This window comes from Apodemus sylvaticus, chromosome 2 (assembly GCF_947179515.1).
Source record: "Apodemus sylvaticus chromosome 2, mApoSyl1.1, whole genome shotgun sequence".
Lineage (NCBI taxonomy): Eukaryota > Metazoa > Chordata > Mammalia > Rodentia > Muridae > Apodemus > Apodemus sylvaticus.
The window spans coordinates 163,983,723-163,999,530 of NC_067473.1; the positions used below are offsets into that span (position 1 = coordinate 163,983,723).

The window sequence follows — 15,808 nt, forward strand, 5'->3', positions numbered from 1 at the left end:
GGGAAGATGCTCTTGGAGGAGGCTTGTGGAGAGCAGAGCTGTAGGTGCTGCTTCCTGACTCATCCAGGCAAGCACTGACCAAAGGTTGGATACCTCCCCAAGCGCCCCACATTACCACCCACCCAGCAGAGCTCCGGAAACTCATGGGGGACCCGGGGGTGAGAGCTGAGGTCTCCCAATGGGATTTGGAGGGTGTGGACCCTAGTGTGGGAGGCAGATGGAGAATTGGCTCCATGGTTAAGAGCACCTTGCAAAGAACCTGGGTTTCATTCTCAGCATGTACATGAGTCTCACCTAGGGTGGGAGGGAAAGAAAGGGATGGCGGGATGTCCCAGCAGGTAGTGGACAGGTGGGGAGATATGGGAGCCCTAACATTTGTGGTGAGTCTAGGATGGTTCTGATAGGAAATGTTGAAAATGATGTTTATTTTTAAAGTGGTGTGATAGAAGATGGAAGGGAAGTATTTCAAAAGAGCGATAGGCTGTGACTGTTGTCCTCAAGACAGCTAGAGAAGCCATGGCACCAGATCTTACAGGGTTTAGTTCCGCTCCTTTTTGGGCAATGTGCCCACCAAATAAGAAAGTAAAAGAGGAGAGAATGGGGCTGGCAAAATAGTTGGGTAAAGGCACCTGCAACCAAGCTTCTTCTGAGTTTGATCTCAGAATCCACATAGTGGAAGCAAAGGACTGTCCAGTGAGCTATCCTCTGCCTCCACCTGAGAGTCATGGCACACACACACACACACACACACACACACACATACATACATACATTAAGGGGCAGATAAAATAACAAGACTAGGTTTTTTGTTTTTTTATTGATATATTTTTTATTTGCATTTCAAATGATTTGTCCTCACTTTCCTGAAGATAATCACTGTTTCTTGGACTACCAGCAAAAGTTTGTGCAATAATAAGACTTTATGGTAATTTAATTGCAGTAACATAAAAAATTATAATTTGGGCCTGGAAAGGCAGATCAGCAGTTAAGAGTAATGGTTGCTCTTCCTAGGATCTGAGTTCAGTTCCCAGCATCCATATGGCAACTCATGACTATCTGAAATTTCAGTACCCGGGTACCAGAACCACCCTCACACAGATGTAAATGCAGGCAAAACACCAATGCAAATAAAATAAAAATAAAAAATCATTAGAAAAAATTATAATCTATCTCATACTATTTTGTAAGAAGCTAATATAAAAGTTGTTTTAGAACACAAACTGAGCCAGCCTGATCTACATGATAAAGACCCTGTCTCAAAAAGCAACCAAGGAAACTCAGCAATTAAAAGCCATGCTGTGCTTGCAATGCAATCACAGATTATTTCTGGTGCACATGACAGGTGACTCGGAACTACCTGTCACTCCAGTTACAGGGCACCCCAATATCTCTGGCCTTCCTGAGCACTAACCCTTGCATGCACACACCCACACAGAGACTTGCAGAAATGCATATAAATAAAACTAAGAATATGAAAAAAAACTTATCAAAGGGAAAAATCCAGTTTTAGAACATTCTTATTTGGGAGTGATAGTTTGTAAAGTGAATTACTGAGCCAGTTATAAACCCTATCCGTGAGCTTGCAGGACTGGATATGTTTTCCATTCAAGCGACTCAGCATTTAGAGGGTGTGCACGATTTTAACATTCTTAAATTTGTAGAGGTCTTTTAAAATCATTTATGTGTATTGGTGTTTTGCCTACATTTGTGTGTGTCTGTGTGGGTGTCAGATCTTCCGAAACTGGAGTTACAGACAGTTGTAAGCTGCCATGTGGGTGCTGGCAATTGAATCAGGGTTATCTGGAAGAGTACTCAGTCTCAGTACTCTTAATCTGGGAGCCATCTCTCCAGCCATGTAGTGGTCTTTTAAATTTATATATATATGTGTGTGTGTGTATACATATATATACACACACACACATATATATATACATACATACATGCATGCATAATTTTACATATGTAGGCTTTTTTAGCCTTCATGGGTACCTATGTACTTACTATATGCATGCGGTGAACAGAAGGCCAGAGGAGGGCATTGAGTCTGCTGGAAGTAGAATTATAGATGCTTGCAGATCACCAAGTGGGTGCCAGGAATTGAACCCAGGTCCTCTGGATGAGCAGCAACTGCTCTTAACAGCTAAGATTTCTCTCTAGCACCTTGTACAAGCCTTGTGGGAAATATTGGTTCACTGATTTGTGCAGGCCTTCCATTCATTGCCAGATTTCTCTCAATAAAAATTTAAAATCTGATAAACACACCCAGCTACTAAGTATTGATTGATAAGTGGTCAAACTCACCAAGCGGCTCCAAAAGATTTTCAAAATGCTAACATTTTCTGAACAGTCACATTCAGCTTTGGCAACAAATATTATCAGTGATTGTGTTTGAAATGACAAGTTCATTTCTGTAATTGCTGAGAAAATATTGACCAGTGTTGAGCCTTGAAATACTATAGGATGTTTGTTTGGTGTCTTTAAGTCAGAATGGTGTTCAGAGAGAAAATCTCTATTCTTGACAGCTTTCATAATATTTCCATTAAATCTGAAATGGTTAGTGAGGTGTTCACTCTATTATCACTTTGGTAGATTCCTATTTCTGTTAGTACTTTACATATATTCTAGAATTTCAACCTTGATCTAGACAAAAGAAATCTGTCCCTTGCTCCAAAATAAGGACTGGGCAGCTCTGCAGATCATCTGTGTGCCAGCCCTGTCCTGCACTGTTTCCCCTTTAGAGTGATCAGCACTTGGAAAGTGTCTCCCACAGCCTATGCCATCTTCGCTCCTGGGTGGACCAGACAGGCAACACCAGGTACATAGAATGAATATTCCTACTGATGTTTTCTTACCACTTGTGAGTCAAGGCTTGACCTAGCCTCTACTGGAACACTAAAGAGCTTCCTGTTGAGACACCATACTCATTGGCAGATTCTGGGAGACATGCCTACAAGAGAGCGTGGGAATTTGAATTTTGGTGTCAAACTGAGGAGGCAGAACACACACTGGATGGCTACACGAACAGGAGAAGGCTGCTTCAGAGACTGTGAGCACAGCATATGTAAGGTGTGCTCAGCATTATTAGTTGCTAGAGGAATGCAATCAGAACCACCATAGTGATGTCAGTGGAGTATGGCTAGAGCTCTGGGAATTCCAACAACTCTAGGCTCAGCCACCTGTCACACCACACCAGTTACAGAGACACACAGTGCTGACAGGCAGAGAAGGGTTAAGCAGTGTGGCTGTGTTAGGAGGTATGGATAAAGAGGCTCAGTGACTACAAGTCCACCATCAGGGCACTGATGTGAACTTTAGGTTTATATAGAGCAAGTGTTTTAAAAAAAAGCATAAGTAAACAGGCTTGGTCACTGTGTGGCCTGGTTAGTCCTCATCTCTGTGGTCTGGCTGACCATTATCTGAGCTCTGCTTCCATAAGACATGTAGCTGTTCCCACTGTCTCTGAGGCACTGCTGTTCCTGAAGTTCAAGACAATTACAGATTTAAAACCATGTCTGGAGACATTCAGGCACCCTTTCAGAGATCACAACGCGGTATCATGAAAGCTATGATAAGATACATACTGTTTCTTCAACTGTTGGGGACAGGTTAGCTTGTCTTGGTTTTTAAACAGCTATTTCTGTAATACTTAGCATAGCTAACACTGAGTTAAAACATGTGATGATGAAGTATACAGAGGAAGGGAGACAAATACAGATGAGGGTAGAGATGCCAGGCTTTTATTGCCTTGGGAGCCCAAAGAATGAGTCAATATTTTATATCAAAGGCACTTTCTAGGTACCTGTGACACTAATGGTAACTCACTTAAATATTAATTGCATTCATCAGGATTCAGAAAGTAAATTACTTAGTTAATTATTTTTTATTTATTTATTCTTTGAAAAGACCAGGTCTTGATGTAGGCCTGGCTATCCAAGAACTCCTTATGTAGACCAGACTTGTACTGAACTCACAGGCATCCACCTGTCTTTGTTTCCTGAGTAGTGAGACTAAAGACATGAGCCACCATGCCTTGTAGGCTAGGGTTATCTTTCAAAACCTACTTTAATTAAGGTTCTTAAATGCTTTGACCTCCCAGAGATGATTCACTGGGGAAGAACCTTGGCCATTGTTCAGGTCGCAGCACTCACCTGGCTGCTCATAACTGCCTCTAACTGCAATTCCAAGAGATCCAACACCCTCACACATACAAAACATCATTGCATATGAAATAAAAATAACCAAGTTTAAAAAGAAAAAGTTCAGCCAAGCTGTCATGGTGCACACCTTTAATCTCAGCACTCAGGAAACAGAGCCTAGTAGATCTCTGAGTTACAGGTTAGCCTGGTCTATATAAGTGAATTCTGGCACATCCAGTACAAAACAAAAATTCTCAAAAATACACATTTCAGAGCAAAACAGGCTATGTGTATCCTTTGTAGATGGCTATCTTCAGTGATTCATTTCAGCCCCTGTACTCACAAGGACTTTTCATAAATGATATATGTGTGGGGTAGGCTGGGAAGACCACACAGTTAGATACCAGATAGGATCTCTTCACAGTATTTCCTGTCACCATCAAAGAAAGACTTCAGAAATGAGACAAAGTAAGGAATTTGGGTGAAGATTGTTACAGGACAAAGGTTCCCACTCCAGGGGTGGATCAGGTTTCGTTTTGGTGTTAGTGGTTGGGGGGTGTTTCAAGCCAGGGCTTCTCCATACAACCATGACTGTTCTGGAACTTGCTCTGTAGACCAGGCTGGCCTTGAGTAAGAGATACCTGCCTGCCTCTGCCTCCCAAGTATTGGGATTAAAGGTATGCACCTCCCCCACTGACTATTTCAGGTTTCTTGAATGAGTTATATCTTGGGATTTTTGGTAGCCCACCTAATGGGAAAACTTTAATAAGGGAAAATTGTGAGTTGAAGTGAAGGAAATATGGAAAATCCAGGAATGGGATTGGGATTTTCAAAATAGTGTTTAGTTCCCTTTCCTACACTGATGGGATTGGTACGCTGGTGTATCATGGTGCATGATGGGAAATGCACATTGTAAAGGCAAAGGTTATGCACAGAGAATTGTATTAAAGCAGAAAAGGGTTGAAAATCACCTTAGTCATCTTTGCTGGCCCCAGCAGGTCTGAGGGGTCTGACTGTAATATGCTAAGGACACTGCCTCTGGTGTAACTGTGATATGCTAAGGACACCAGCTTCTGGTGTAACTGTGATATTCTAAGGAAACCAGCCTCTTGTCTAACTGCCCTATAATAAGCACACCATCCTCTGGTCTAACTGTGATATGCTAAGGACACTGCCTCTGGTCTAACTGTCCTATGCTAAGGACACCAGCCTCTGTTCACTGTGCAGTTTATCCCTTGTTTTAACCAGCACCTATCTATGCCATTATGTCAGTTTAACATTTGGATTTCAATGATCCTACAGTATTATTGCTCCAAATGTCAGAAGGTGACATAAACTCTCACTCAGAGCTGAGTATGCAGATTCCTTGTAGAGCAAACTGTGTTTGGTGCCAGTGTGTATGGGGTTCAGGCTGTTGCTGCTTGAGAGTTAGGGCATGTGAACTTTGAACCCAGTTATAACTTTGAGGTTGAGTGGGAAAAGAATTTCTAAAGCAGGAAGATTTTAAATCAGGAAAAATCTCAAGGAAAGCTGCTACAGAAGGGTTTTGACAGGCTCCTCCAATTTCCTACTGAGCCAGCTGTAGTAAACATAGCATTTAAGGCATGTTTGTCTAACCTAAGTCTGCTGCAGACCTTGCTTCATTCCCAAGGAGCCAATACAGTGAGAACTGCATGACCTCAGTGGAGGGTTGTAGAGAGTATTGATCTGTATATGCAAGAAGAAGATTGTACTCACTTCCCTGTATCTGAAAACATATTTGTGTCCTATTCAGGGAACAGAGAATGAAGTTTGGTAAAGTTTTTTGACCAAGCACAACATAGATAATAAAGAGTGATTTACGGAATTGTTTTCATAATATTTGTTCATCATTGCAAAGGAATAGATATACAGTAGAACATTTTAATTACATATAGTAAATCTGCACAAAAATGTATAGTTAAGAGTGACTTTTGTTGAGCTGTCATCTCTTCTAATTCTGTTTCATATTTTTTAAATTCATATGTGTTTTTAATGTTTCTGAGTGTTTATGTACACAGAGTCCAGAGGAGCACATCCCATCCCATCCTCTTGGGCTGGAGTTAAGATAGTTGTGAGTCACCATGTAGGTGCTGGGAACTGAGCCTGGATCCTCTGGAAGGGCAGGAAGCGCCCTTACCTGCTAGGCCATCTCTGCAGGCCACTTTGGTTTTGCTATGTTTTCTTGTTTTGTCCTGGGTGCTGGGATTAGAGGCAGAGGCCACCATGTCCTGCTTTAAAATGTGCTCTTTTACAAAACATGTAATTGTGCTCCTTTTGAGCTTTTATTTTGTATTTTGTTTCCAAAGTTGTACTTAATTTTATTTCCCATATGTGGGTGTGAATGGGTGTTTGTATGCCTTGTGCACTGAACCTGGAGTTCACTGACTAATAGGTTAGCTGACCATAGCTCTGCTGTTACAGGAATGTTCTTGAAACATTGCATCATGGCAGAGAGGGTCTGTGATTGGACAAGGAAAAAGGGGGTTGAGCTAGGAGTTACAGAGGAAGGGCGTGCAGGTGTCCACAGAGGGAGGTCTGGGCAGGGATTGATGAACAGTGGCTTGTGGAGTGTTCTCTGTGTGTTTCATGAGGCTACAAATATCTGGATAAGACAGTTATCATTGTCAATTGAAATCTTGAAATTGTGTGTATAATATACATAAATCTAATTGCTAGGTAATCAAGCATTAAGAGTTTTGATGTACTTGGTTACTGGAATATGGGTCAGTCATGGTGGAGAGGTGGCGGCCAGTGGTATTTGTGGGATTTTTTGTGGACTCTCATGGGACCTGTTGGAACAATAGTGTTGTAACAATCAGTTGCAATACCAGAGCAGGACCTTGGCTGTCGGAGCAGAGGTCACTCTAGTGAATTCACAGAAGTTCAGAGCAGACTCAGAAAGCTGACAGATTCATTTTAATATTTCCCACAGCATTCTCCCTCCCAGTCCTGGGGCTGCAGGCATTGCTGCCATGCCTGGCTTCTCACAGGAATGCTAAGGATCCAAACTCAAGTCATCAGGTTTATATAGCAAGTACTTTATCCACTGATGGCTAGTAGTGTGCTGGTTTTCAGGCCCAGGATTGACCAATGTTCAGAGCACTACTTGGCCTCAAGGGAACTCATGATGGAATATTCTAAAAGCATGAGGGACTGATTCCAATGAAGAGACTCCAAGCTTCTTGGAGCATGGAAATCATAAATGTAACATCATGTCTCTACTTGCAGGCCCACTTTGCTTCTCCAAAGAGTCCATTACCTTTACTGAAGGCAGGCTATGTCAGATGGAAAACCACATGAACAGGAAGAGAGTTGTCTTGTGAAAGAACAGAGAGATCTGCAATACAACTGCTGTTTGGAAACTTCACCTTCTTACTGAATTGACTGTCTCCTACATCCACCCTGAGGATTGCAACATCCACAAGCATTTTCAAGCTACAGCTTTGTGGCCCAGCGAAGGTACCTATCCATGGGTCTCTTATGCTGCCAGACCTTGGTGGTGTTTTGCACAGACCATGTTATTAATGGCATTGCAGTCTTTGGTTTCAATGGAGAGGCTCTCAGGGATTTGTCCTGGATACAGAGAAGACAGGAAGTTACCAGATGTTTTTTGGCCATTTTAACATGCTTACATGTTTATGGCTCACAAGGATGTGTTATGAACAAGGGTCCTTCAGTCCAACAATCCAAATGCTCTTTCTCTTCCATTTGACATGGGGTATAGCCAGGATCTGAAATATCAGACACCTCTAGTTCTCTAATAGAATGTTAATGGCATTGGCAAAGGGTGTGTCCAAGTCACTGAGGGACACCCAGGAGAACTCTAAGTAGTGCAGAACCAATGCAGAGAAACAGGAGTTTTTTAATTTGAGTCAGACTCAGATCTCGAACCTTCCCAGTTTGCAGGAAAGGAGTTTGACCCAGTGCCTAGGGATTTGGTGTTTGTATACAGCATAGTCAAGGATTCTGTGGATTTTAGGGTGACAGGGAGAGGTGACCAGATAAGTCATCTTTCAAACACGATATTGTTTACTCAGGCAGCGGGGGACAGAATCATGCATCTGAGAAGGGGAACTCTCCTGACCTGGGAAGTAACTTTATGGTGCTATCAGGAACTAGTGTGTTTTGACAACTGGCCACAGCTGTCTGGGATGCTTGATTGCCCTCCTCTCATGGTCCATACATGGGACCCTTATCTCTCCAAGGATGTTTGGTCTTCACTTTTTCCCAAGTACAGTAGCCAGCTACAGTGGGAAACCCTTAGCTGTTTATCAGTGAGAGTGCCAGGCTCAGAGACACAGGGGTGAGGGAGGGTGACCTTTGTGTATTCTCAAGTCAGTTTCTGTTACTCCCTACGGGATTTTTTTTTTTTTTTTTTTTTTTTTTTTTTTTTTTTAGGATGTGCATCTTTGAAAACGGGGCTAGCAATATTTCAGTGCCAGATCTGTGGGCTCATAACAGTATTATGGCTAATGAACAATACTCAGAGAGACTCAGACACAAGTACCCCAGGCTAGCTTCAGACTTCCTGTGTAACTGAGGATTGTCTTGAACTTGTGATCTCCCTGCCCCTGCCTCCCCAGGGCTGGATTTGTAAGAATGCACAAGCATGCCTGGTTCATGTGTGCTGAGGGTCAATCCCAGGGTTCAATGCATGCTAGGCAAGCTTGTGAACACGAGGCTGTATCCCCAGTCCCTTAGCTCAGCATTTTCAAGTGCAGTCTTTAAAAAGTGTTTACTTGGCGGTGGAGTGGGGTGGAGTGTGGGCTCAACAGTTAACATCTCTTGTGGCTCTTACACAGGACCCAGGTTTGTTTCCTAGAGCCTGGGGTGCAGATGGCAGCTCCCCATAATTCCAGTTCCAACAGATCCAGCGCCCTCTTCTGACTTCTGAGGGTGGTGGTCATCCAAGTGGTACACATACATACATGCAGACACAACACTTCTACACAGAAGATAAATCTAGAGCTTGTTGTAATTGTTTGAGAACTTTGATCTGTGTATAGGTTGAAAAGCATTGCTTTGGTCTGGCTTTCCCATGTTTATTGATTATTTGAAAATTACTTCTATATGGTGTATTTTTGTTCATTTTCTCGGGGAAATGCCTTATCATTTCACTGACTTGTGTCAGCTCTCTATCCTCACGATGTGACAACAGACATTTTTCAATGACAATTGCTATGAATTTTTATATTGTTTGCTCTTTAGTTGTGTGCCTTTTGGTTTTTTTGCTTTTGTCTTTTGTTTTTCAAGACAGAGTCTCCCTGTATAGCTCTTGCTGCCCTGAAACTCATTCTGTATAACAGGCTAGCCTCGAACTGTGACTTACCTTCCTCTGCTGGGACTAAAGGTTTGTGTCACCACTGACTGGTGTAATGCTTGTCTTTCTGATACGCATCACTTTTAAATTACTAAACATCACCAAATATACCACTCTCTCTTCCTTGTAATTTCTGATGGATTTTTTGGTTTCAGAATCTCTTGGGCCTTTCTCTTTGTAATTTCCTCATTCATTTTAGTTTTAAACTTGCCTCAAGTCTCTGCAGTGTATGCTGTTTTGTGTAGACACACATATATTCTGGTGTTTTCTTGACAACTGACTGGTTTCTATTTATAATGCTCAGCCATCTTTTTAAAATTATAATTCATTTTCCTTTTATGAACATTGATTTGCATTTTGCCTGCATGTATGTCTCTGTGAGGATGTGAGATTCCTGTAACCATAGAGACTAAGCTGCCATGTGGGTGCTGGGAATTGAACCCATGTCCTCAGGAATAGCAGTCAGTGTTCTCAGCTTCTGAGCCATCTCTCCTGCCACCATACCCCTATTTGTGGCCTTCATTGTTTTCATTTTTAAGTAATTATAAATTATATGGTATGTTTATTGATATGTTGTATTTTTCTTGATTATAATTTAGTTTGTACTTTTCATTAATTACCAATTTTACATTGAAAAAAGGTCCTTCAATATGTATATATGTTACCCCTCCAAACTCTTATTTTTCTTCCTTTTGCAGGTGCTGAGGACTGAACACATGGACTCACACATCAGAAGTAAGTAAGCTCTTCCATCTACCAGCAAGCTTCAGGTTTTTCATCCATATCTCAGCTCATGTGATGCTCTTTGGGAAAGTGTACACATTAAGCATGTGAAGATAGACACTCTGATATCAGATGACCACAGGGCTCAGAAGACCCTCCAGAGGATTTCTAGGATCTTCTGTCCACAAGGAATCAATTACAGACTTCTACTTGCAGAACAAGCAAGGACTGCTGATTAGGAAAAATCATACTCCCAAGGGAAGAGTTGAGCTGGAGGAAAGAGATGAGATGGGAAACCACTCTGCCATGAAGGACCCGGGCTCTTCCATCTCCAGGCAGCCCATCATGGTTTGTCTTAATGGGGCTCTTGGTGCAACTTGGATCCTCACACTTACTGGCAAGTTCTTTGCCAACTGAGCCATTCCCCCAACTCGGTGTTGTCTTTTCTATACATCCTCAAACTGCTATAGACAAAAGAGAATTGAGACATTTTCTCTTCCTGAATCTGCGCAAAACTATGAAGATACAATTTCCCTTTCCAGTGTCAGTCTCAGTCTGTGATAGGGGTCAGCAGTGGACCTGCCTGACATCCCATTTACAGTATATAATATATATATATATATATTATATATATATATATATATATACATAATTTATAGTATAAATTGGGCTGCTATGCACATAGTGGAGCATATGTCCTTATTACATGCAGTGGAATCCTCTGGGTATATGCCCAGGCATGGTATAGCGGTGTCCTCCGATAATGCCCAGTTTTCTGAGAAATCACCGGACTGATTTCCAGAGTGATTGCACCAGTTTGCAACCCAACCTGCAGTGGAAGAGTGTTCCTCTTTCTCCACATCTTGCCAGCACCTGTTTTCTCCTGGGTTTTTGGTCTTAGCCATTCTGACTGGTATGAGTTGAAATCTCAGGGTTGTTTTGATTTGCATTTCCCTGATGAGTACGGATGTTGAACATTTCTTTAGGTACTTCTCAGCCATTCGATATTCCTCAGGTGAAAATTCTTTGTTTAGCTTTGTATCCCATTTTTAATAGGGTTTTTTGGCTCTCTGGGGTCTAACTTCTTGAGTTCTTTGTATATCTTGGATATTAGCCCTCTGTTGGATGTAGGGTTGGTAAAGATCTTTTCCCAATTTGTTGGTTGCTGTTTTGTCCTTTTGTCAGTGTCCTTTGCCTTACACAACCTTTGTAATTTTAAGAAGTCCCATTTGGCAATTCTTGGTCTTAGAGCTTAAGCTATTGGTGTTCTGTTCAGGAATTTTCCCCCTATACCCATGTGCTCAAGGGTGGTCCCCAGTTTCTATTCTATTAGTTTCAGTGTGTCTGGTTTTATGTGGAGGTCCTTGATCCACTTGGACTTGAGCTTAGGACAAAGAGATAAAAATGGTACAATTTGCATTCTTTCTTATGCTGACCTCCAGTTGAAGCAGCACCATTTGTTGAAAGGGTATCTTTTTTCCAATGAATGGTTGTAACTCCTTTGTTAAAGATCAAGTGACCATAGGTGTGTGGGTTCACTTCTGGGTCTTCGATTATATTCCATTGGTCTACCTTCCTGTCACTGTACCAATACCAAGCAGTTTTTAAGACTATTGCTCTGTAGTACAGCTTGAGGTCGGGGATAGTGATTCTTCCAGAAGTTCTTTTACTGTTGGGTTAGGGGAGTTTTCATCTATAATTTTGTTGAAGCCATTTACTGACCCTTTAATTTGGAAACCCTCACTCTCTTCTATACCTATAATCCTTAGGTTTGGTCTTCTCATTTTGTCCTGGATTTCCTGAATGTTTTGATTCAGGAGCTTTTTGCATTTTTCATTTTCTTTGACTGTTGTAGCAATGCTTTCTATGTCATCTTCTGCCAATGAGATTCTCTCTTCTATGTCTTGTATTCTGTTGTTGATGCTTGGATCCATGACTCCCTACTTCTTTCCTAGGGTTTCTACGTCCTGAGTTGTTTTCCTTTGTGATTTCATTATTGTTTCTACCTCCATCTTTATATCCTGGTTGTCTTTGTTCAATCCCTTCACATATTTTGTTGTATTTTCCCTTAGTTCTTCAAGGGCTTCTCCCTGTTTACTTGTGTTCTCCTGTATTTCTTTAAGGGAGTTATTTATGTCCTTCTTGAAGTCCTCCGTGAAGTCCTCCATCAGCATCATGACCTGTGATATTAAATCAAAATTTTGCTTTTCTGGTGTGGTGGGGTATCCAGGACTTGCTGTTATGGGTGAATTGGGTTCGGATGGTTCCATATTGCCTTGATTTCTGTTAGCAACGTTCCTATGTTTGCCTTTTGCCATCTGGTGTCTCTGGTGTTAGTTGGTCCTGCTGTCACTGGCTGGTGCTTACTGCTCCTGTGTGCCTGCAAGCCTATCTTAGCAACCCTGGGTGACCTGCTTTCCCCTGGCACAGGTTGCTGTTGTGCCGCTGAGGTCCTGGCTGCAGGTCAAGTCCTGGCAGGATGTGTCCCAAGTGATCTTCTACCCTGGTGATCCCTGTGTACCCCTCTACACAGTCACAGGAGCACAGATGGCAGCCCCTCACCTCTAAGCTAGGGACTCCCTCTAACTGCCTCCCTGCAGGGCAGATGACTCCCGGCAGGGTAGGTGCCCTGCTGGCTGGCTGTAGTGCTGCTGAGCTCCTGGGTGCAAGTTGAGTCCTGGTGGTGTGTGTCCCAATCGATCTTCTACTGGGGTGATCCCTGTGTACCTGTCTGCCCCTCTACACAGTCACAGGAGCAAAGATCTATACCAAACATTTTAAAGATAAATTTGAATTACATCGAACTTTATAAACAACAACAACAATTCACTCCAGCACTACTTGGGACTGAAGATAAAAATGGATATCTTCCATTATAATTAATTCATATCAAGTTCCAAAGCTAAGGCATGTCTGAAAAGGAATGAGTCTTTAAATGACCATAGTGTTTTTCGTAATTGTCCTGGATTCCAGTCAGTAGTCTGGTTGCAGATCTACATCCTGTCCAAGTCCAGTAGAGCGTGGTAGTTCAGAATAGCACTGGTCTCTGCAACCCATTATCATTTCTTATACTAATTTCGAGCTTTAAAAAGAAACTAAACCATAAAAACATATAAAATAAAGAAGAAACTACAATTTAACAGCATACAACTCCAGCATTAGAGATGCTAGTGCACAGCTTCTGAATCTTCCTGCTGATGTCCCTCCTGTTCTTGTCCCTGGGATGGGCATTCCTCTCAGGAGGTCAACCATTTTAACATGGACTATAGGATTGGAAAATGACATTGGCCAAAGGATCCAGCTCAATAATTCTTCTTGTTTCGCTCTCATTTTGTAAATATTGGAAGATGGTCTCATAGATAGTCTTCCTTATCTGTTCCATTGAATCGAGGTATACAATACTTCATTTGCTTAAATCTATGACCACCAGGCTCCAATGTGCATTCTGGTGAATAGGTACCAAGATGATTTCTTTTTCAAAGAGATTGATTCCTCGAGTCCATCTTTTCACAGAACTCTAACCTCTATGCTTTAGCTTCGCATAAAACAATGTGCTTAATACATGGAGAGCTGGGAAGCCTTGGTTTTCATTTCTCTCAACCAGAAGTTTCATGTAGAAGTTGATGACCTCATCCTTGAGCCATTAACCATTCTCTTGAGTCTCGATTTCTCCTCAGGTGATTTGCAGATAGAACCTGCTACTTAGGATATCCACTAGGGGTCCTGGACCCAGTGCATTCTTAATTTTCTTCTCCATGTCCTCTGTAATGTCAATGATTTGATCCACTTCTCTGCCCTTTTCTTGGTCTATGAGAGGCTTTTTCTCTGCCTCAATTACTTCCATCTTGTTGGGGAGTCAGCTGTGTCCATAGCTACTATACAGGATAATTTGAGTTGGTATTCCCAGTAAGTCTGGTTCCAAGCTGTTTCCCCTTCTTCCTTCAAGGTTTACCCATCCTTTCTTTTGTGTAACGCATTTCTTCTCTGAACAATACTTCTCTCTCTTGTTTGGTGGGAGAAATTCTTTTGTCAACAAGAGTAGATGGTTCTCAATCTCTCTGTGTTGTTTCTGATCCATGACTCTGCTTGGCACGCCTTTATCTTCAATATGTTCCTAAAAATTGGTTTAGGCCTGTGTTGGTAGGATCTCATATGATGGTCACATTGAAGGAGTGGAAGTAACCTTTCATACTTTTTCTTTTGTGGGCTTTGTTCATTTTCCTCTATGACTAAATAGGGCCACTTATGGCCCCTGCACCCCTCAGCAGGCTTCCTCTCTGTGTCAGCATGCTCTAGAGGACCTTTGGTACACTCTAGGGGTTTTAGTTGTCTTGGGCTCTCTTCCTGGGATTTCTGTACCTGACCCCACCCAGCTGTTCTCTCTGATGCTCTAGGTCTTGATTCTCCTGAGTGGTCTTTAGAACCTTGCCAGGCTCTTTAAAGACCATCGCTTTTCCATCCTGGAACTTCCTTTTTGGACCTTGTCCCAAAGCATCAGGTCTATATCCAACTTTTATCCTGGTATATCTGCTTTCACCCTTTTCCAGAAGCTTCAGGCTTCAGGTTCACTCCAGGAGGTTTAGGTTGCCACATGGAGAACTGCTTGGACTGTTTTTTTGAGGGTGTTGGCTCATGTTTAGTACTGCCTTTCTAATTTCCAAGCAAAAGCAACTGTATGCCTGGTTTGTGGGTACTCTTGGGTTGTTTGCACTGGTGTCTGAAAAATCACTTCTTCCTATAGATGGGTGGTCCATGGTCGGAAACCTATTACTTTCAGAATAGCTGTTATTTATAAACAGAGTTGACTTTACATGTCAGGGCCAGTCCCAAAATGGAGATAATTAAGCTAGTAATATTGGAAAATGATTGGTAAATGGTCAGATGTTGGCACTTCACCAGGGCTCCACTCTGAGAAACTTCGAGGAGATCTAAGAATACATCCTCAGAACTATCCTTCTAGGGCATACCCAATACTTAGAAATTGAACTAATCGTCCTACTCAATCACTGGTAAGACACCAGGCCTAAACCTAGCAGCTAACACATCAGAGGCAACCTCACGAATGATGTCTAACTTAGGGGGTTGCCCCTAGACACAGCCTTCAAAGTTCCATAGCTGGTTTTGATGTCACTTGAAATATCAGAAATTAGTGTTTTGGAGGGTGGACGCCCTCCCCAAACCCAACCTGGGTCCAGGTTTTCAGAGCCCCCTTGCTTGAATGGGAAGTTTGAATGAATTGTTACAAATCTAAGTCAGAGCACAGGGTCACCTAAATCATCTCAGCATAGGTCAGCCGGTCCTGACTAGTACATTTGTCTTTTAGGAAACTGCCCTGTCACAGGCAATGATAGAATTATAAATGTCCTACAAAATATAAGTGACCTTCAAAATATGTACTCACATACAATATACTTGCTACTTACATAGAATAAATAGAATTTTACAGTTATAAAACTTAGTAGGTACTGTTGTGTGACGAAACTTGCTCTCCCCTGGATAAGGAACTCAGGGCAGACCAAAGTGCCTATACCACCAAAGTCCTGCTTGGTGAACCAATAAGGCTTATTGGGGTTACTTATAGGAATATTGACGAGGGGTAACTTACAGG

At 42.1% G+C, this 15,808-nt stretch overlaps 1 long non-coding RNA gene and 1 pseudogene across 1 annotated transcript; one reads left to right on the top strand and one right to left on the bottom strand.

Annotated features, from left to right (window-relative positions):
• LOC127679248 (uncharacterized) lies at positions 1-10,751 on the top strand. Its single transcript, XR_007976708.1, has 3 exons — positions 1-84; positions 7,386-7,616; positions 10,176-10,751. It is a non-coding gene; the product is annotated as an uncharacterized LOC127679248 (long non-coding RNA).
• Positions 10,752-13,453: 2,702 nt separating this feature from the next.
• Positions 13,454-14,793, bottom strand: LOC127678112 (sentrin-specific protease 2-like; annotated as a pseudogene).
• Between the last annotated feature and the right edge of the window lie 1,015 nt (positions 14,794-15,808).